The sequence below is a fragment of the Vicugna pacos genome, chromosome 2, assembly GCF_048564905.1.
Source record: "Vicugna pacos chromosome 2, VicPac4, whole genome shotgun sequence".
Classification (NCBI taxonomy): domain Eukaryota; kingdom Metazoa; phylum Chordata; class Mammalia; order Artiodactyla; family Camelidae; genus Vicugna; species Vicugna pacos.
The window spans coordinates 101,948,655-101,970,816 of NC_132988.1; the positions used below are offsets into that span (position 1 = coordinate 101,948,655).

Below are 22,162 nucleotides of genomic sequence, written 5' to 3' on the forward strand. Positions count from 1 at the left end.
TTTTAAAACCTGAATGGTATTCTGGAACAGAAAACGGAACACTGAAGAAAAATTAAGGAAATGTGAGTAAAATACAGGCTTTGATTAATTTTTTAAAAGTTGCTTGCTTGATACTTGCTCATGGTTCTCTCTCTATATTTATATATCATATATTATTACATGTAATACAACAGTACATTATGGACAATAAATTTACAGATGTGTGCATATACACACACTCACACATTCACACACACATCAAAAATGAAACGGAACAAGTGTGGCCAGGCAGGCCGTGGTCACTCAGGCGGCCGGCCGGCCTCCTAAGCCAGAGATGGAGACCACGGAGAAGTCAAAGCGAAAGCGCCCACTCCTGCCATTAGCCAGGCCGCACTAGGCGCCACTGGCCGGACCGTGCAGACGTCACAGTCCACCCTGTCCAGCCGGTCAACCCCATGCAACAGGCACCTCTTCCCAATAAAAAATGTAAAGCAAAACGGGACTCACGCGGGGCCCTTTCGCGCCGTCCACGGCCAGGAGAACCAGGCAGCGGCGAGTCCTCCACCCGCGCGGGCGACACACGCCAGGGGTCGGCCGCCCCGCCCGCCAAGCCCCAGAACGCGGAGCCGCCGGCGCGGCCGGAGGCGGAGGGGGTCAAGGCCGGAGGCGGCGACAGCGTGGCCAGCGCCCTGCGCGAGGACACACGCCGCCGGCCGCGCGGGAGAAGCGCGCCCAGCCCCAGCGGCCCGAGAGCTTTCCGCTACCGCCAGCCCCGCGGCGCCGGAGGAGACTCTGCCTCTCTGCCGCGCTCGGCGCGCATCCTCCCGGTGCGCGGAGGGCCCGGCGGCTCACCTAGGCCCCGCAAATACAAACGCAGCTGGCCTTCAAACTCCGTCACTCAGAGGCTGAGGCCCTCTGGAACAAAGCGGCCCGCGGCGACACCAGCCTGGGGCTCCGGCCGCGCCCGCGTTCACGGCCGAGTACAGGCTCACGGTCCTTCCGGCCGAGGCCGCGCCCGCGCCGCCCACCTGCGGGCTGAGCGCCGGGCCGGCCGTGCGCTGCTGTTCACGTGCGGAACTGGGTATGTTGAGGCGCACTTCCTTTCCTTACAAAATAACCGGGCCCTTGCCATTCAGGTCACTCCACGTCTACTCTGGACACCCTGGAATCATGGAGGACCTTTGATGGGAATGCCAGTTGGGGAGAACATCGTACCCGTAGTTTTATTTTTGTTGCTGGTTTTCAGCCTGTGGAATGATTTACTTTTGTCTGTCCAGTTAAAGTCAGGTGGAGCCACTTAAGACATCTGCCAATTTTCCACAGTGGAGCAGTTGCCTGATAAATAGAATCTCCCTCTATTTCCGGGTGTAGGACAGTCAGACAGACACTGAGGGAAGCTTGCAAGCCTGGCGGAAAGAGATACTGGCCTCGCGAAGCTGCACTTAACCTGCTTTTTCTTGCTACTTTTTGTTGTTTCTTTGTATTAACTTTGTCCCTGGCATAATTTTCCACTCTAAAAACAAGTCTCCTATGTATTATGTGTGTTTTAAGAGGACAAACTATTGCTACTTCATTTGGGGAAAAAAAGATTCAATCTTTTAGCACACAGTTTTTCAAACAAACGTCACACACAGCCTTAGGCATCCTCCGGCCAGCTGGCTCCTGGATGATGGTGCGGGTTGCCCCACTCACCGCAAGCAGCAGACGCTGGAGTGGAGCCGAAGCTGCCTGTTAACACAAGGATCTTGGAAGCAAAGGCCCTTCAGGTGAGCACTGGAAGCATCTAGATTGTTTCCTGATTTGTAACAGGAAGTCCCCCCAACCTTTCCGAACTAGATCAAGTTCTAAGTCTGACTTCTCTCCTACAAAAAATAAAAGCGGAAGAATGAGAAGTAGGTGGTCCTGCCTGGCCTCAGCTCACGCTCCTCCAGAAGAAAACCACTCACCTTTCCAGAGAGTTCTGGGCTCAGGCCTGAGCAGCCATGGATTAAATAGAAAGAGGGCTTTGGCCTGCTTGTGAATTTTTAAATGTCATCATCATAACGTTATTTATTTAAATGTAATTATTTTGGCATTTCCTTTTTTTTTTAAAGAGAAAAATACCCTGATTTTCCTGGTGGAATGAAACGGCTCAGAATGGTATATTTCGGAAATATTAAAACATTTTTTACCTAAAGACCAAATATGATAAATCTGTTCTAAGTATTGTGTGCCAATCCACTCTATCGAGCTGTGACAATATTATTGCAGATAATGCATATTGAAAATTATGAAATTACTGCAAAAATAAACATCTAAACAGTACAAAAAGATATAAAGTGTATAAAGTAAAAAGTAGTAGTTTTCATTCCCTCTGCCCCTATTCTCACTATTTAGTGTTTTGTCTATCTCTTAAGCATTTTCATACAAGGATTTATATCTGTCTTTTTAAAACTTTTAATCAGCTTGAACTATGCATAGTGTCCTGAAACTTACTTTAATTTTCTTAAAAATAGAAAATTAATTTGTTTACTTGTTCACCCCACTAGTTGTGAGTATGTGCAGGATGAAGAATGTTTTCTTCGTTTTTGTAAACATAACTTATACTCCAGTGTTTGACATGGGGTAGGCAATCAGTAAATATTTGTTGAATGAGTAAATGGGTAATTTAAGTTTCTCAAAGCAGAACTCACCCACTGATCACTTACATGAATGTCGTGAGGGATACTTACTTTGAAGCTGAAAATGGTAGATTAGAACCTTTTGAAATAGAAAGAGGGCATTCATGGGAACTTGTTAGGCTTTTTTTGGGGGGGGGGTATATTTCAATTTTTAGAGTTCAATATCTGGAAACATAAATGAGCTCAATTAGCCACAGAGCAAATGAGAACTCTGAAACAGCTGCCTCTTTTTTTTTACTTTTGCATTATTTTCTGGGGACTACATTTTAAGCTATATGAAGAGAAGAAAAATGGGGATTTTAAAAATATTATTTAGGTATAATTTTTACATTTTTTTAAATTTATGTGTAATTCTATGGAATATGAAAATTTAGCATTCTCATAACATTTCTGCAGTTTCCCAGTGCACACATATTCATGTGGTTTTTCTCAAGCTTTCTTGATATGAGTGTGTTCTGCCTGTTGCATAGAATATACCCAGATGTGAAATTCAATACCTACGAAACATCAATACCCACGCTACATAGTAATGAATGGCAGAATTTAAAGAAGACCTAGGGAGGCTGCTTTACTTGGTATCTGCAAATATCCTAAAATGTGAATTGAAATCAACATGATTCTTAAAATGTCTCTTGGCTTTTTCATTCACTGCTTTGAGTGGGAAAGAGAGAGGTTTTTTTTTCAGCTTCCTTCGGTCTGGCTCCCTCTTCTACACAACAAAAACTTCATTCTTTGGGCAAAACACATTTCTCTCTTCTGTGCAGAGCAGCCACACACATCTGTCTTTCAGCTGGCCCCCAGTCAACATAGCCTCTGACGTCTTTCCTAACGCTTTCACTAATAACCCATTAAAATACTTTTTTAAAAAAATTAAGAGAGCCACCTAATTGAGAGGAACTGTGCCAGTTGTTAAAATAATTATAAAATAATAAAACTGTCACTGCATCATTATACCAAAAACAGTAGAGTCATCAGGTAATGTTAATTTAGGGAAAACTTCAAGAGGTACATAGAGGCAATCTAACTATAATCAATGGAAAATTGTTCCAGTTGCATCTTGTTTTATTTGGTATAACCATAATCATAAATATAAATTTTAAAAGTAAATCAGTAAAAAGAAGGGTGCTCTAACAAGGATGTTGAGCCAAAAATTGAATGAGTTGTCTTGAGAAGTACTAAACTCTCTCTAGTTTTTACCCTTCAAGAAAAGGCTGCTGGCCCTTCAGGAGGTGATTAAGGATTTCTACTTTGGAAAGAGACTAGGTTAGATGAGTTATGTCTTTTCCAACAATGTGAGGATATGATTCAGACACAGAGTATTTTGTTGTTGTTGTTTAAATCTAGAAATCCTCCTTTTCATTAATCTGTAAGATGTTAAACACCAGTGCTGAATCCAAGAATGATGCATAGAACAGGAAATTATATGAACTAAAAAGTGTAAAAGTACTAAAGACAGTTTGACATCATGCTCATTCATCTGAATCTGCCTGCAAACTTTTGAGGTTTAAGGGGCATCTGGGGTGTGTATGTGTGTGTGTTTTTAAACGTACTCTGACTCCATTGAATATCCAGGAATATGGTACTAATAGCATCGTACAAGGATGATGAAAGGAGAGTATCATTTCAAATATGAGACTGTCTCAGAAGAAAGCCCTGAGGCTACAGTGGATAAAATAGTATAGTGGAATAGGGGCACATTTAAAAAGGAAGATTAGTGTAAAGCAGGTAGAATTAAGAGATAGTAACATGAATGGAAGGAGGGGCTGTAGAATTAAAAGGGGCCAATCCAATACATGTTGAGACTTTCACATAATAAAACCTTCCATAACATTCTTGACTTGGTCCAAAAAAATTGCCTTTGGAGGGAAAGCAATTAAAATAGTACTTTTCTAGAGCTGTCTTGATTTTTTTTTTTTAAATAGTGAGGTGTAATTGACATAGTTTATATTAGTTTCAGGTGTATAACACAATGATTCCATATTTTTATATATTGCAAAGTAATCACAATAGATCTAGTTGATGAATTTTTTAGTTTAGTAAATGGTATAAATAAATAAATGAAACATCTCTCCAGAGATGCAATCCTAATTGACATCTTCCAAAGTGACATTGAATTGATACTGGCCCTAATGGCCGTTTTCACTCAAGGTCTGACTCTAAAACCCTGGCTGAAAGATCCTGCCATGTCCTTTCTTTGTAAGTAGAAATTCATCCTCCCCGTCTCAAACTGGCTTTCTGATGACAGCTCTGCCTTGTCTGAGCATTGCGTGGTAGGCGTAACAGCACAATTGATTAAGAAAAACGAAATGCAAAAGTTAAATTTCAAACTCTACCTAAATATTCAATGTCAAGAAAGTACTTTTTAACCTTTTTTAGATAGTTAATGGCCATCATAGGTGCCATATTTTGTCCCAAATATTTCATTTTCTGTTTCTTTTATCACATTTTCAATCTATGAAATATTTTTTATTTCCTATTTTCCTGAAGAATGGCACCAGTAAATAATTTTAAATACCTATATACAAGCATTAATACATATTTATACATATATAAAGCCCAACGTCCATATTTTAACATTTTCAAAACCTGCCAACTATTCATGAATGTGTGTGCTTTATTCAGTCAACCTCGTTAGTTTCTTGTTTTGTGCCCATGGCTTAGCAATTGGAATTTCAAAGCATCAAGCTTTAATGTTTTTGACTGACATGGAATTTTTGCTTAAAGATTTTTTTTTGCTAACTTTACCTTTTCTAATATTTTCCCTTGTTCATAATCACAAAGCTATATAAGTCTTTGTGAATTAATAAATATTGCCATTTATTTAAACCCTAATATGGAACAGGGTATTTTTCAAAGCAGAGAGGGAAAAAAGCTTTGCTTAATGTATGTAGATTTGTTTAACAATCACTTTTTTCTTCTCTTAATAAATTTAAATGTGGAAAGATAATTCAAGACATTAGACATGCAAATTAAGAGTTGACTACAAAGAACTACTAGTGTATCTATAATTAAGTTGAAGAAGAACTTCTGTTTTCACCACTTTATGATTGTTATTCAAGTCAACAAAAGCGTCATATAAAAAAAAAGAATATGAATTTCTTTCACTTCAACTCTTTGTTAAGAACCTTAAAGGGAAAGGAGAATAAATTTTATAGTCTAGTCTCTGTTGTCAGATACCCACAGCATGGAGGTCTGTCATGAAATGTGATTATATTAATACGTACCGGCTTTCCTGGGTATCACATCATCCTGATGAAGACCGCTAGACTTTGAATCAGGAGCTCTCTGTTTTAATCCATGCTGTGCAAGTAATTAGCTGTGTGAACTTTAACAACTCATCTAAACTCTCTTAGACTCAGTGTCTTTGTTGTCACGCTGACCACATGGCTTTCAGAGCCTCTTCTAATGACAATATTTAATGATGCTGTATAATCAAAAGCAAATTATTACTCTTTCATGCCAAAAAAGACAAAAAGGGGGGGGGGATCATTCTGGGGTCATTTCATTTTCTGAAGACGGCCAGTTAACCTCCAGGACCTTAATTCTACAACAATAGAGATTTACCTGAGAAAACAGACTGATAGTGAAAAATGATGCTTTGGGTGATATAAAAAGGAATGATTTGTATAGGAAATGACCTATCCTTGAAGTCCTGGGAAGAGATTATCTGATTCAGTTCTAGGATGGAGAGAGAAAAAAATAAATCTAGAACTTTAGCCTTCCATTACTTTCAAGAAGATTAACAGATAATTTCTATTGATGAATGAATGAATATTAGCTGTTCTATAAATTGCATATAAAAGTGCCCAGCTAGGTTCACAAGAAATGGTTATAGTTAATTATGTCTCTCCTGCCATTTTTCTTCCCATAAAAGTGAAACCTCAAGGATGCCTGAGAATTGTTATAGAGAGACTCTTTATGGCATTTACTGGACATTTGATATTATAAATAACACTCATATATAGTGTTTATTATATTGAAGTTTATGGTTTTTTAAATAATTTTTAGAGATTTAAGAGAGGCGGCAAGGTATAAAGACTGAGAATTCAGTCTCAGGAACTAGACTACCTCAGGTGTAAACTTAAATTTGTCCCTTACTATCTGTGAGATCACAGGATGTGGGACACCATATGCAACTCCTCTGTGCCTCAGTTTCCTGGTTTATAAAATTGGAATAATACCAGTACCACAGAAATATTGCACTAAGTTATAATGCTAAGGAAAGTAAATGATATATATATATGTGATTCATTTTATCACATCCTCATTGTCATTATTAAATACCCAGCAAACTGAGAGTGCTCAATGACCAGTGCATAGACAGATCATTTCCATATAATATAGAAACTCTGGGAACCAGTATGGAAACTAGAATAGGGCTCATTTAACAATAGAATTAGGTTTAGAGTTCTGCCTTTTGCCATATTGTAAGATTCTTGGGGGAAGCAAGGACTGCTTCAGATACGTTTTTGTGTTCAAGAATCCTAACAGCAAGAGCATTTGTTTATTGTTGTCCTTTCCTTTTTCCTAGCAGTATCGGAAAATTATCTTAAATTTACTGTAATGAACACTCCATCACAGACAGGGTAAGATTGAGCATTATGGACTTCAGGCCCTTTAGTTTTTTCTGCGGGGAGGTAATCTCCCCAGAAGGGTGGAAATGAGCTTCCTCCAGGCACAGAGTAATTTTTTGTTTTAAAGATTAAAGAATAACCCAGTTGTCTGAGAAGTGGTAGAGTAAGGTTATTTGCATTCTGAAGGTTGAAAGGAAACTTTAATCCAGACCTAAAGATACAAATCCACTCTGTGCTCAGGAATGACATGATACTGAGCTTGTGAGGTGGTGGGTATCCAGCATCAGTATACATCCTGTACACTATGCTCTCCTTGAACCTGTGAATATGATGAGATTCACTACCATGATGAAGTTATGCTACCCGGCACAGCTGACCTTAAGAAAAGATTATTTTTGGTAAGACTGGCCTAATTATAAATAGGTCAACCCTTAACAGGCACTAGTCTCTTTCTAAAGACTGGGATTTGACAGGAGGGAAATTCTCCATTACTGGACTGGAAGTCGGAGGGGAAAGGAACATGGTAGGACTTAAGAGTGGCCTCTAGGAATTGAGAGTGACCTCTGGACAACAGTCAATAAGAAAGTGGGGTCAGTCCTACAACCACTGAATTCTACAAACAAGCACATGAGCTCGGGAAAGGACTTGAGGTTCTAGAAAGGAATGCAACCTGGCTAACATCTAAATTTCAGCCTTGTAAGGCTAAGCTCTCAGCTGTACCATGCCCAGACCTCAGCTCTATAGACCTGAGAGCTAATAAATGATTATGATTTTAAGCCACTAAGTTTATGACTTGTTACACAGTGGTACAAAACTGGTAGATGTACTGAAAAGCTGTCAAGCTCACAGTGGTTGAGTCAAGTTTTCCAAAGTTCTCATTTTCTCTGGGAAACTCACATTGTGCCAACAACTCCTGCCAGTTGAGACACTCACTTCATACATTTGGAGAAAATGTATACCAAAATCTCAAGCTTGAATAACCATAATTTTTTAGGCTTTTTTTTCAAGTAACAACATAAAACATAAGAGCTTTTTACCCACCATTGCTTTTGTATCATCAGGGCAAATGTCAACATAATAAAAAGGCAAATGATGTTTTCATATCATTATAGAAAAAAATTTTAATCTTCAAATCACCTGAAATTATCTCTGGGACCCCCTGGTATTCATGAACTACACTTAAGAACTATTGACTTAAAACAAAAAAGTACTCATGAAAAGGAGGGTAACAGAAGTTGGTTAGGATTCCAGAGTCTCCTTTCTTGATCCTGGAAGTCAAATGAATTCCCAGGAGTTTGTACTGATACAAATAATTAGGTCAAATCAGGGATAATATAATTTCAGATAGAGACCACTGTCCAACAAAATCAGAGCAGGCAAGCATTTTCCTCAGGGTGCTTCCAGTGCTGGGGGATTGGCGGTGTTGTGGGTCCACTGTGACTCGCAGGTACTGTTACTAGGATGATAAGAACTCCAGACTCATATTTATTGCTCAGTTGGTTCTGGAACCTTTAAATAGCAGAGCTTGCCTCTGTAACTTCACTTTTGTCCTGAAATATTTTTACCTGTGAGCTTTCAGCAAGTTTTATGCTCCATAGAATCTATTCATAAATAATGATAAATGAAACTTTACCAGACATCACTCTGCCACACACATAGCTGAAAACTGATATTATAAACCAGGGTAGTATTATACATAGATAGCAAATGAGACAGAGAAAATAAGATATTTTGTAACTTACCAACTCTTCTTTTTCACAGAGGGATCCATTTGGGTCTAAATTCTAAACACCTGTGTTTACAAGATATATAATAATTCTATTCAAAAATTACATCCATGATGCAAATTATTAGCATTCAAAGTTATTCTCACTAGAAGAGATCTTTAGCAATGAATAGTAAAAGGCCAAGTGAAAGGCTTTTTCTTTTATTTCTTCTTAATTCACTGCTGTAGCTAAAGAAACTGACATGAAATACAGGGATGCAGAAGCACTGAAATGTATACAATGGGGATTTTGAAATTCCTGCAGTGGTACTTGAGAATTAGTAGAAAACAAAAAACAAGAGATATGATCACATCATACGATTACACTTGTATCTTTGAACCAGCATAGATTCCATCATCTCGCTAGTAGGTACTTAATAAGTGTTTACTGAACTTTTGTTAAAGCTTGATGTGTTCTTTACTTTTTTTCTTACTCATTTCACATCTAAGAAAAATATCACGTTCATGTCGTATATGACAGGAACTCAGTGCCTCATCCTGATCCTTGGCAGCCCTGGAATTCCACTGAGCAACCTACTCAAGCCTACTTTACATGTGCAGAGCCCCAGGTTTTCCATCTGTCCTGCCTACTGTCCTTTGCTTGTTTCAAATTCTCTCATCCTCCTTACACACTTCAAACTCTTGCCAGACTTACTAGTATCACCTCAGATTATGGCCAAAATGTTTACTAAATTGTTGTGGCCGGTGCTTAACTGTATTCATTTTGTAATATTTAAGCCTCTGTTCAGAGTTGATACTTTCATCTAGTGAATCCAAAGAAAAAAGGGTTAAAGGGACCATGAGTTACCTGAATAGTGGAAAGTTAACTTGAAATCCCAAAACCAGAATTCAAATACAATATTGACTACTTAAAATATGTGTCCTTGAGTAAGATGATCCTTCCAAATTATTTTCCTCATTTATAGCAGGGAGATCATTTCCTCTCCTATACACAATTTTCAATGATTAAATTAAATCACATATTAAAATGCCTGGCAATTTAAAAGTAGCCAATGACTATGAGTGGAATAGGATTCTTTCTTTTTTCTCATTATTCTTCAATGGTTATTCTTTGTTTCTGAGTCTCAAATGAGCCCTTATACCTCTTTAACTTATTTCTGCTCACTTGGAAGTGTATACTCACTAACTTGAAAACTTTATCCAATATAATGACTTTGATACTAAATACATGATGGTGATGATAACGACCTCAAACTTTATACCTTCAGTCTGGATTTCCCGTGAAATTTCAGACTTGTATATTCAACTGCCTATATAACTTTACTTATTCTGTCTGTTTATCTCATCTTGAACACTCAAAACTGATGTGTCCAAAATTGAAATATTGATCTTTCTCTCCAAACCTATTATATAGCCTTCCCCCTCTTGTTTAATGGGAACTCTGTCCTTCCAGTTGCTCAGGGGAAAAAGAAAAGAACTTTAAATCATCCTTGCTTTTTCTCTCATCCTACCAATCAAGATAATCTGCCACCTCTATCTTCATAATATATTTAGAATTTGACCATTTCTCACGGCCCCCACACAAACTCACTGAAACAGGCCATTACCATGACTCATTAGCTGGCTAAATGTTGTCTGCCTTTGCTCTTAGTTGCCAAAGGACCATGCTCCGTAAAGCTACCAGTGCAATCCCACTGAAATAGTCACATCACTTCATCCCTTTGTGCAGCCTCTTAACACCTTACTGTCCCAATCAGAGTAAATGCCAAGATTCTTACAATGGCTTACTGGGGTTTGGGGGAGGGGGGTTGTTTGTTTTTGTTAATTCAGACAGATCAGGCATGCATCTACCAAAGTTAGGTTTTGTTTTCTCTACTGTCTTTATACTCTATCTTGAAATATGAGTGGTTTGCCCCTGATCTCCATCAGGATGTTGCTACAATTCAGTTAATCGCTCAGTGACAAGTAAAATTGTCTCTCCTAATACTTGTTCCTGATCCTCCTTTCTGTGTGTGCGTGTGTTTTTTTAACTAGTGCACTTATCATCAACAAATACATTTACCTTGTTTGTGTATATTCTGTCTCATCCAAGTGGAATTTGACATTATGACGCCAGGGATTGAGTCAGTTTTACTCACTGCCATCTCCTTAGTACCTAGAATAGTTTCTGGTGTGTAAGAAATACCTTCAGATGAAGGAATGAATAGTTGAACTTAAAGATAAAACTCTCACCTACCACATGGGCATCAGATTCTTTTCCTTCTACTTGTTTTTGTAATAGGTTATACTGTTCTTTATTGAAAATTGTTAACAATAGTAGCATGATGCAAAAGGAGTCAGAATTTGGGGGTGATTATGGGAAAAAATCAGTAATGAGTGAAATCTAGGTGCAGATCTGTGAGAAATACTTTCCTCTGAGTCTGGCTTAAGACAGGACTAAGCCTATTCTTTTGATGCTAGAGAGCATCAGGGGTGATGTGGGTATTCACAAAATAATCAAAATACACATAACTATAAGGTGTGTTGATCATGTAAAACCGCACTGAAGAAAAAAATATAAGCAAAAGCAGTGCATTTTATTATCTGACTAAATTACTGCTCAGCAATTCTCTTAGCCAAAGTGCATGTGCATGCACACGCACACACACCCATAATTAATTACATTGGAAAATGTGAAATTTTATAAATCTTTGCCTTCAACTTTGTTCAATTTTGTGTGTGAATAATCGATTTACTTTTTTTTTCTATATACAAATTCTACAAAGCCTTCCAAAGCATACTTAAAGATTGCATATTATTTATTTAGTGTATGTGGCCACAGCACTACTAATAAAGAATCAGGCAGAAGTATGTCATCCCCACACAAGATGCACGGCACACACTTTATTTTACTGATTCGTATTTATAGAAGGAATATATTTCCAAGGAAATTTTGTAGTCCAGTATTACTGCTCACAAACCTCTCCTCAGATGTCTGTGAAGGAGGGGAGGGTTTGCAGATTCCAGCACAGGCTATTCCTCACCTTGGCCCATTTTGCTATTACTATTCACAAGCTCTGTAAGCCACTCTGAAATGTTTAATAACCTGTCTCTAATCGAGCTTGTCTCCTATTTTTCCAGTATAGCCTCATTATTTCTTTTGTGTTGGTCTCTATACCTATCCACCGTTTCTCTTGTCATTGGTTTGATGATTCTTGCCCTTTATTAGAATTTTTCATCCCCTTCTATAGCCTGAAATGATGTCTCCGTATCTCTCCTATAGCAATATATGTCCACATTGAATGCCCTTTTCCTGTTTATGTTTGTCGCTATTTGCTCCAGAGACTAAACTACAAGCTTCTATCCAATGCCTAGTAAACATCACTGTAAAAATAAACAACAGGAAAATTACAACAACTAAAATGTATAAACTAAAATATACCATAAATGTAAACATAAATAGATTCATATCCATTCATTACAATTAAAATTTACAAAAATTATCCCAGAAAAAAATAGACTTAGTAGAAATAGTCAACACAGAATGATACTGATTATATCTAATAAAGAATACAAAATAAAATCATTACTGCCTACATTTTTAAAGAACAATTTAGCATTATTTACAAGATCTAGATTTAAAAGTTTTGACCTGGAAAATTTGAATTTTGTAATAGTGATATCCACAATAAAATCTAACAATGGTAAAAGTTTGAAAACTTTAAATGAATTAAATATTTTGTAAGATTTATATGGGAAAATGATTATACAGATTATAGCAGTAAAAATTTTTTAAAAAACCTTTAAAATATGGAAACAATTTAATTGTTATGCACTGAAAATTGGTGAGGGAGAGGAGAGTATAACTCAGTGGTAGAGTGTGTGCTTAGCATGAACAAAGTCCTAGGTTCAATCCCCTCCATTGAAAAGTAAGAATAAATAAATAAATAAATACCTAATCACACCCTCCCCCCAAAAAAGGATTTTTGGACTTTAAAAAGAAAAAAAAATTTTTAATGAAAATTGAGGAAGGAATTAGAATTAATCTAGTTTACTTAAATACGCTCTAGACTATATAACTGAATTAGATAAAATCACTAAAATGTTTGCTTTAATTATAACTCAAAATGAAGGTATAAAAGTTATAAATATGAAAATGAAAAATAATATAACAGAATGATATATAAAACACTAAAAGCATATACTCATTTTTTTTGAACCCATCAGAGAGCTGTAAACAAACAGCCTGAAATCTAGGATATGACGAGGTTTCCCTAGAGGAGATGAACATAAGTACTGGCTTACCTGTGGCATCAGGAAAAAGACAGCACCTCCACTCAAGCAGGTAAGAAAAAATAGCTAAATTTTTTTAACAAATTACTAAAGGGTGTGTATAGGGTAACGAGAGAGTGGAAGAACTCTGGGTGATTAGATTCAGGGGAAATTGCACCCTCTAACAGGTTTTTCTTCATGGCCATTGGGCACTCACAAGAAAGAATAATGGTAGGAAGGAGATTGAAGAAAGCCTTCTTTGGTGGCACAGGTCTAGAGGAGGGGCACAGTCACCAGTTCAGAAAGGAATGAAGTCCCAAAGAGACCCTGAGGAACAAAAGATTTAAGCCATTGAGGACAAAGGAGAAAGCCGGGCCATCCCCAGAGCACAGTGAAGACCTACTGCGACTGGAAGAAATAACAAAGGAAAAGCCATCTACGTTTGGGGGAGGGGCAGAAAAATCATCCTGGGCCAGACCATTAGAGATTGTCCATCGCAGACGAAGGAGCTGAGTCACAGAGGAGTTACTACCCACTGGGCATCAGTATAGAGGTCTTGTCTAAGAATAAGGCTGATCCGAGACAACAAAGGGCCCTCTCAGACGACCCACCACCAGGTTAGTGTAGTACTGAATAACAAACAAGAAGACATTCTACTGCTGGAGAAGGACAAGAGGGTAGAGAGAGTGCCCATCTGCAGTTCAGACACACAGGGAAGGCCCAAGGTCGAGGTTGGAGCAGGAAAGTTGGTGGGGAAAAAAACCCGACCAACAGTCCTCACCCTAAGAAAGAAGCAGAACAGAGGAATTTGAAATTGCTGTGAACTGAAGGTAAAAAATATTGCCAACAAAATACAGAACTAGCTCAACTCCTGTCTAGATTAACTCAATCCCCATGTTAACATCATAGCAGAAGGAGAATTGTGCCCATTTCCAAGCAAAAATACTATGTACTTCTGTCTCTACTGTTTTGCACACTGTTTCTGGCAATCAGTGAAAACTATCAATAGACACACACAAAGCAAAGAAAAAAAAATACAGTTCACCATCAAGAACAACATATTCAACAGAATGAGACTCATAGATGACACAAAATTAGTAGACAGGGAATTTAAATTAACTACAATTAATAATTTAACATCTCTCATGAAAAAGATAACATAAACATAAGAAATTTTAGAAACTAAGAATAAAATGGAAAAAAATTTTAGCTTTATTTTGATTGATATTTACATGACATTTCTTATATCTTGTTATTCTTTTTCTCTGGTTACTTTTGTCTATCCCTGTTTATAAATTTAAAGTGGATTTCTTCTAGACAGTTTTTTCGACCTTGATATTTTTATCTAATCTGACAAATTCAGTTCTCTGATTTGTTTATGCCAGTTCTACTCTATATAATTATTGATACGTTTGGCTTAAAATCTACAAACCTGATAGTTGTTTTGGGTGTTTTCCACTTTTTTTTTATTTTTCCCTCTTTATCTATCTACTTGTGGGCTGAATACTTTTTCTGGTTTCATTTTATCTCCACTGTTGTGTTTTATTATTTGTATCTGTGCAAAAATGTCTAGTGTTTACAATACTGAACTTAATTCATCAAATGGAGTTGCTAGCTTGTTAATATCAGAAAAGTACACATTAGAACAATAAATATTACTTGTGATAGAGAGACTTTACTTAATGTTAAGAAGGACAATTGACCAAGAAAACACAACAATTCTTAACATGTATGTAACTAAAAACAGAAATATGAAATACATAAAGCAAAACTGATAGAACTGCAAGAAGAAGTGAACAAAATTCATACTTAAATTTGCTATTTCAACAATCCTAAAGTAATTGATAGGACAAGTAGTTATAAAATTAATAAATATATAAAAGTTCTAAATAACACCATCAAACGAACAGAACCTAAGTGATATTTATAGAATATTCCACTCAGAAAGAGCAGAGTATACCTTCTTTTCAGTACTTGAACATTCACCAAGATCTACCACATTCTGAACCAAAAAACAAATATTAACAAACTTCAAGAACTAAAATCATATGAAGTATATTGACTGGCCATACAAAATAAAATTGAAATCAATAACAGAACTATATTTGGAAAAATGCCAATTATATGAGAAGCAAACAACACACTTCTAAATACTCAGGAATAAAAGAAAAACTTTCAAAGAAAACTAGAAGTATTCTAAATGAAATATAGAGGGCATCACTTCAGGTCCTACAGATACCATATACTAAAAGATGACACTATGAACAAACTTGTGCCTACAAATTTAACAACATGTATGTAATCAACAAATTCCTTGTGCACCACTAACAGAACTAACAGAAGCTCATAAAAAAGAGAAACATAGGTTCATGTAAGAATCTATACACAAATGTTTATGGTAGCTATAGTCATAACTACTAAAAAATGGAAATTGACTCCAGCTGTTGAGTTGATGAGCTGTGGAAGATCCCAAATAAAGAATACTACAGAGAAATAAAAAGAAATGAACTATGGATACACCCCTAATACAGATAAATCTCTAATGCACAAAGCTACTTGAAAGAAGTTAGTATCAAGACACATACACACACAGATGCACATACACTACATACAAACAGGCATACATACGTACGTGCATACATATGTACATAATTCTAGAGAATCTGTCCTAACCTTAGTCACAAACTTACCCCTTGCCACTGTCAGTTCCACTGGTGCCATTTGAACTCACTTCCTGAATATTTGATACTTAATAACCATTTATATTCTGTTACAGTGCTTGTATAATGAAAAAGTGCTTAATGAAAAGTGGAGTTTAATTAAATGATGAGTCTAATATTACCACCTGCTTATAGGGACATAGAGACATTACACAGATTTACATATTAACTTTCGTCATCCAAGTAATTTCACTCTTTCAGCCTTCCTCCATTCCTATAAGAAACTGAGATAAAAATGAGCCAGGTGACATGCATGGCACATCTGAGTGATCTATAAAATACAACTCTAAGATTTGCATGAGGTACTTTCTGAAACACATGATAACTACAATAAGTAATAGTTCAGTAAAACTGATGATGCAGAAAGGCATTTTATAAATTCTGGAGTCTGTTCTGGTCTGATACCTGTGATGAGTAACAGATCACTACAAGCTGAGTTCCAAGGGAGAGTGGGATCCCATCCAGCTGGACCTGGAAACAATTTAAAGTTATTTTACACCCAGTATGTGAGTGCTTGGATGAAACACATGAGAACGCATAGAGCAATACATTACTCCAGCAGGAAGCAGCCTTAGGAAGTCACTAAAAAGCCACATGAAAACAAAAGTCAATTTCAAAGAAAGTCACCAAATCACTAGAATTCCTTTATGTGGCTTCCAAGAGAAAGCAACCAGTAAATCTTGGTGAGGGGATGTAATGTTTATTGAACAACATATTATTAAGCAGGAGTTTGACACAATTATATTTCATTTAAACTATGACTGCAAGTGCTCTGGGAGTTAGGTGACGGCGTCCCCATTTAATATATGGAGAAACTCAGGCTCACTGACCTTCAACCATCACATGACCCTAAAACCTATTAGTGATTCAGGCTTCATACTGATACGTTATTGATTCCACTTCATCAGGCTTCCGTCTTCCATAATCATGTCCCACAAAGTCTTTCATTATAGTTCATGAAACGCCCATACAGTGTTATGGCTGTGGCATCAAGAAGTTTATTGGTTCTTAGTATATATCTTAAAACCCCAAAATGTATTCCCAGAGAGTTCTTTCAGAGTACTATTTTAATATGTGTGATTTTTCTGAAGAGCTGGATTCTCTAATATTAAATGTCCCTGAAGCCATTACTATATAACACAAATTGAAGTGGAGACACCAATTACCTGCTGTTCTAGAAATATTTCAGCAGCCTATTCCAAAAATACAGATCAGCATATTCACTTTGGGGTCTTGACATTTGCAGAATGACCATCAGCCTTGCTTAAATCCTATCAAAAAATCACTGTTAGCAAAGTACTGGGAACATAATAAGCATTCAAGAAATTCATAAATGGCCAAAGTTTCATTTTTTTCTTCCCTCTTTGAAATTGAATTGGCTGCTCAGATTTTAATTTTGCCTCAGCTGTGAAAAATACTTCTAAAGAAAGGAACTAGAAATTGTTCTGTTTTACACATCTTACCTCAGACGCATGACGCTGGATCGGAGCTCAGTGTAATCACCAAGGATATTGTGCACCCCAAAAACATAAATTTCAATTCAAAAATCTTACAAACATGTAATGTAAAAAAAGTAAAAGCAAAGCCAAACAGGCTAAAATTCCCATTGAATGAAACCTTCACCAAAGACTCTTCTAGCATATTTTAGTGTGTTCACTTCGGAGGAGTCAGTCCAGGCCTGAACAGACAAGGTAAGACTACAAAACTCGAACTGATGCAAAATAGTAAAAACCAACTTGAAGAAAGGACAACATATAAATCTTGCCCTTGTTATATGTCTAATAATATTTATGTAGGTAATGTCGCAAGGGGAAAAATTAATATGCGCTGTTTTACCAAGCTAAGAAGAAGTGGAAGCTGCAATAACCAGCATTAGTGATGATGTCGGTGCACTTCTCTGAGGCCTTTTATACAAACTGAGATGAGCCACATAATAAGAATCAAAGTAAATAACAGCTCTGCTGATGCCTGTTGCCTGTGAGGTGGGGCAGTTCTGGTGGAGAGAAACGACTGCATCCTGAAAACATCCATTTAAATAATTGAGGACACCTGGTGTGAGAGAACTAAGGCCAATTTTGCTGATTTTTCATTCTTTTGTGTGTGTGTGTGTTTCTCCATTTTCAGTGAACCAAGAAGATTAAATGTGATTATACCTGCCAGTTGCATCCTCTAGGAAGGTAAAACTGTTTTTATTTTGAAGAACATGATAAAAATACTTGGTTCACTCATCGCTCAATTCATTATGGGTAATTTATGCATAGCGCAGTATCACCAAAAAGTTTTCACTCTACTTTGAAAGTGGGTTTCTCCTTTTCTACCAGGACAGTTTAACTATTAAACTATGGACTTCTTAAATATCAAAAATTTACTAGGCATACACCATTTTTTCAATGATTAGTACATTTTATTCTAGAATTTATTAAACAGATTTGTGGAACATTGCAGTTCCTCTAAAATGCAGTCCTTTTATGTTTATTGCAGCTCTGCTTCTAATTTTGTCTTATTTTAAGAATTCAACTGGTCCTAATAACTATTTAAATCAAAATATGGTCTGAACTCTTATTTATTCTAAGCACCTGAGCACATGAAAAGTAAATATATATGAACATATATGTATATACATAAACATATGTAATATATATATAAGAATAAATAATACATACATATGGACACAGTTGTTTCTGTCCTCAGGAAGCTTACTGTTAGGAAGTAAGATATGTATTGAACAAGTAATTAAAGGGAATGACATGTCACTCATTGGGATGATGCTCAAGAACCTATGGCAGGGCATTTCAACCTAGTCCTGCAGAACAAAGAAGGTCCTGGATTAAGGTCATTTTTAATTGAGGACCTAACTAAATGGAAGCAGAGGGAATGAAGAACATATTCCAGTCTGAAGAAATGGCATATTCAAGGGCAGAGAGGTGCAAGTCAAGTGACGCATTCCAAGAATTAAAAGCAGTTCAGAATGACTGGAGAGATCAATCTGACGACTGGGAGCTAAGGCTGGGAGGTTGAAAAAGGAGCAGAGTGTGGACCATATATTATGTGTGTGACGTTATCTGTAAGAGAAAGCTCTGGAGGTAGTAAAACAAAGAAGCACTGCGATCAAAAATAGTTTTGGAAAATTACTCTAGCTAGGAGACTGGGTATGCAGAGCGCTGAAAGGAAGGAGACAGTCGTTTATACAGGGGAACTATTTAGAAAGCTGTTGCAGCTGTGTACAATATTGTGGAGTAAGAATGAAAGGAGAATTTGTGATACATTGGGGAAATAAGAAAGGCATGTGGAAGGTAAGGTAAATATCAAGGTGATTGACAAGAGCTATGCGTGTGTGTGTGTGCGTGTGTGTGTGTGTATATCAGCTTAATGCAAGCAAGTAGTAAAATAAGTAATAATGATTTTCAGAGATAATAATTTATCACTGTCTCTTGATATGGGCCAGTTTGTAACCTCAGGAAGCAATCTTACTTCTTTTTTAGTTTTCTCAGTTACACACATATCTTCATATTCGCTTGACACCAATTTATGACTCCAGAGTTGGAGGGCCACTTCTCCGTCCACACAAAGTGGCTGGCCAGGTTGAGAGGATTTTCTTTTTCTATTGTTTTCCAAGTGTGTGAGCATGTACTGCAGCCACCATCTGTTTTTGGCTGCCACCAAAATCTACCAAGTTGATACATGTGTAAACTATGCTCTGGCGTCTTTCTCATCCTCCAGCTGATCCTAAGGGATTTCTCCAAATGCACGTAGGTATGAGCTGAGGAGAGGCAGACCTGTCCTTTGGTGTCCCCTTGCACCTGCTGTTTGATCAGTTCTGATACTCCTCTTCCATCGTATGTTGAGTTGCTGCCGAGCCCACCTGATCTTTCTGGATCTGACAGAACCCAAATCACAATGGGAAGTTCCAGATGTACAGTCATTTGGTTTTGCATGGTCAAGCATTCTGCCCCTCCCAGGGCCCAGTAGCATTCTAGGAGCAATTTTACAAAAGGCGTATCACTTTTGCTGCAGGTGGCCTGGCCCTGCTTCAGAACTTGACCATTGCGATCCTCCCACCGAGGCTTACTATAAGCTCCACGTGACATTTTTTCATCCACTGATACTTCTAAAACCAGACAGTATTCCAGATTGTGTGGCCCAAGTGTCGGGCTGCTTGCATCACAGCCTGGGAACGCTTCAGAGCCTTGTCCTGCTCTGTGCCTCATTCAAACGTGGCAGATTTTCATGTCCCCCCACTATGTGGGTCAGATCAATTTTCCAGCTGGAAAATACCATCTCCAGAATATCACTAAACATTAGTCACTCAGAACCTGCAAGATGCAATATTTCATCTTTTGCTTTGAAGACAGTGTCTTGTTATACCTCTTATTAACAGGACCCTAAAATGTTGAATGATTGTCAAGCCCCTGATTGTTTTTTAAGTTAGGTCTCTAAACTTGGCCTAACAGACATCCTTGCTTGGGCATTTGCTCTAGAATACCGCCACTCCTAACTGTTAAGTTCTGGGCCTGGTCCTCATGTTTCTCTGCTCCCCCTTGTAGGAGGTGAGAATTGCTTTTGTCTCTGTAAACAGAGAGGCCCTCTGGCATCCACACTCAATTTTTAATTGTTCATTAATCCTTGAGATCTTTTGTCATATTTATCCAGGTGTTAATGATACATAGCAATAGCCTTCTAAACCCACTGTCTTTACAGGTATTCTTTTCTTGTACTTTTCAAAAGTCTGACAAATTGGGGATGGAGAGAGACCTTGCCTTCAGTATTACCTTCAATATATCTAATACTCACCTCACTAAAGCCTGCTTCTATCCTAGAGAGCCAGTATCAAACAAACTGGCACATTTAAAGTGCTTTGAATAATGCCTTGTGCAGAGTAAAAGTGGTGTTGACTCTTTCTAGAATTAAACTCGAGAGGAGAGATTTCTGTCCATTGAATTTAGTGATTGTACCTCAGCACATGAACCCTGCATAAAACATAGTATGCATTCAATCAGTGTGTGTTAAATGGATGATGAATGAATAAATGTGAATATTTGATTCTCCCTCCTTCCTCTTTGGGTCTCAATTTTTGCTTCCTCTAACATATTAACTCTCCATGACCAAAGAGAGGTAGGAACTCTCCTTTGACTTTCCCAAGTCATAGCTGCTTTCTTGCCAATATGACAGTATGACAATATGACACACATTAGGGCCACTGATACCTTCTACACCTTATGGAAGAAGCGTTCATTCTTGTTAGCCAAGCTTGCTGTCCTAACTCAGTAAGACTCCCTTCCTTTAAGTTTAAACCTCACGCAGCGGTGGGAGGCAAAATCAATGATGTGCAGCGAAATCCGTGAGACTAACATTGGTAGAAAACTGATTCCCATTACAAGCCAGTTTATTTTATAGCACCAAGTCAATAATATTTATCTTCTGTTCTGTAGTTTACATTGAAAACTTGTAAATTATGTTTACACAATTAGGATTTTATTAAGATGTTTACTACAAAACCAAGTGTTGTATCATGAATACATTTATTTACCTGTGGGCTCTATTTTTCTTCCACTGTAAAATTTCCTTGCACTCTTTACCTTTGTCGTGTATTTATGGACACTTCCAAAACTGTAGAATCTCCTTTGAATTTGCCACACAACTGGCTGCAAAAAATTCATGTCTCCCTGCTTTCACCTTTCATTTATGCTGATCATGCTCCAGGTCAGATTCACACCTGTTTTCCCAGGACTTCAACTCATTAATCTCCTGAGTGTGCTTCATTGCTGTTTAGATCCCACATCTTTCTGTTTCCTGATTTCCTCCCTGTTTTCTCTGGAGCACACCCTCATATAATTCCCTAAGAAAGAATATAAAGGCAATACGCTGGCTGAATAGTATTCCATTGAACTGGTGTGGAATTCTAAGTTAAAAACCCTTTCATCTGAGAACACTAAAGGTGTTGTTTCCTTACTTTTAGTTTGGTTTAAGAAATTCTGATTCCAGTCTGATGTTCTTTTCCTTTTTTTAGGCAAGTTTATGTTTCCTGTCCTAGTGCTTTTGTTACTGAGGCCAAGCTTGTACTGCTTGTCACACAACAGGCCAATAAACTGAGAGACAGTGTTGGGGCAAGGAATAGTGACTTTATTCGGAAAGCCAGCAGGCCAAGAAGATGGGGGACCATGTCCCAAAAAACCATCTTCCCCAAGTTAGATTTCAGGCTGCTTTTATACTAAAAGGGGGTAGGTTGTTGCTGGTTGTTGCAAAAATCTTGGT

The 22,162-nt window shown here is 37.6% G+C and overlaps 1 long non-coding RNA gene across 2 annotated transcripts in view; it reads left to right on the forward strand.

Moving 5' to 3' along the window:
- The first annotated feature begins 979 nt into the window (after positions 1 to 979).
- The window catches only part of LOC140700488 (uncharacterized), a 40,782-nt gene continuing 19,599 nt past the window's right edge, over positions 980 to 22,162 (forward strand). Inside the window, exons 1-3 of one of the 2 annotated variants that reach the window (XR_012078895.1) lie at positions 980 to 1,745; positions 13,146 to 13,263; positions 17,707 to 18,025. This is a non-coding gene — a long non-coding RNA (uncharacterized lncRNA). Of the gene's footprint in view, positions 1,746 to 13,145; positions 13,264 to 17,706; positions 18,026 to 22,162 lie in introns of those variants that run through there. The other variant, XR_012078893.1, reaches the window with a different exon arrangement.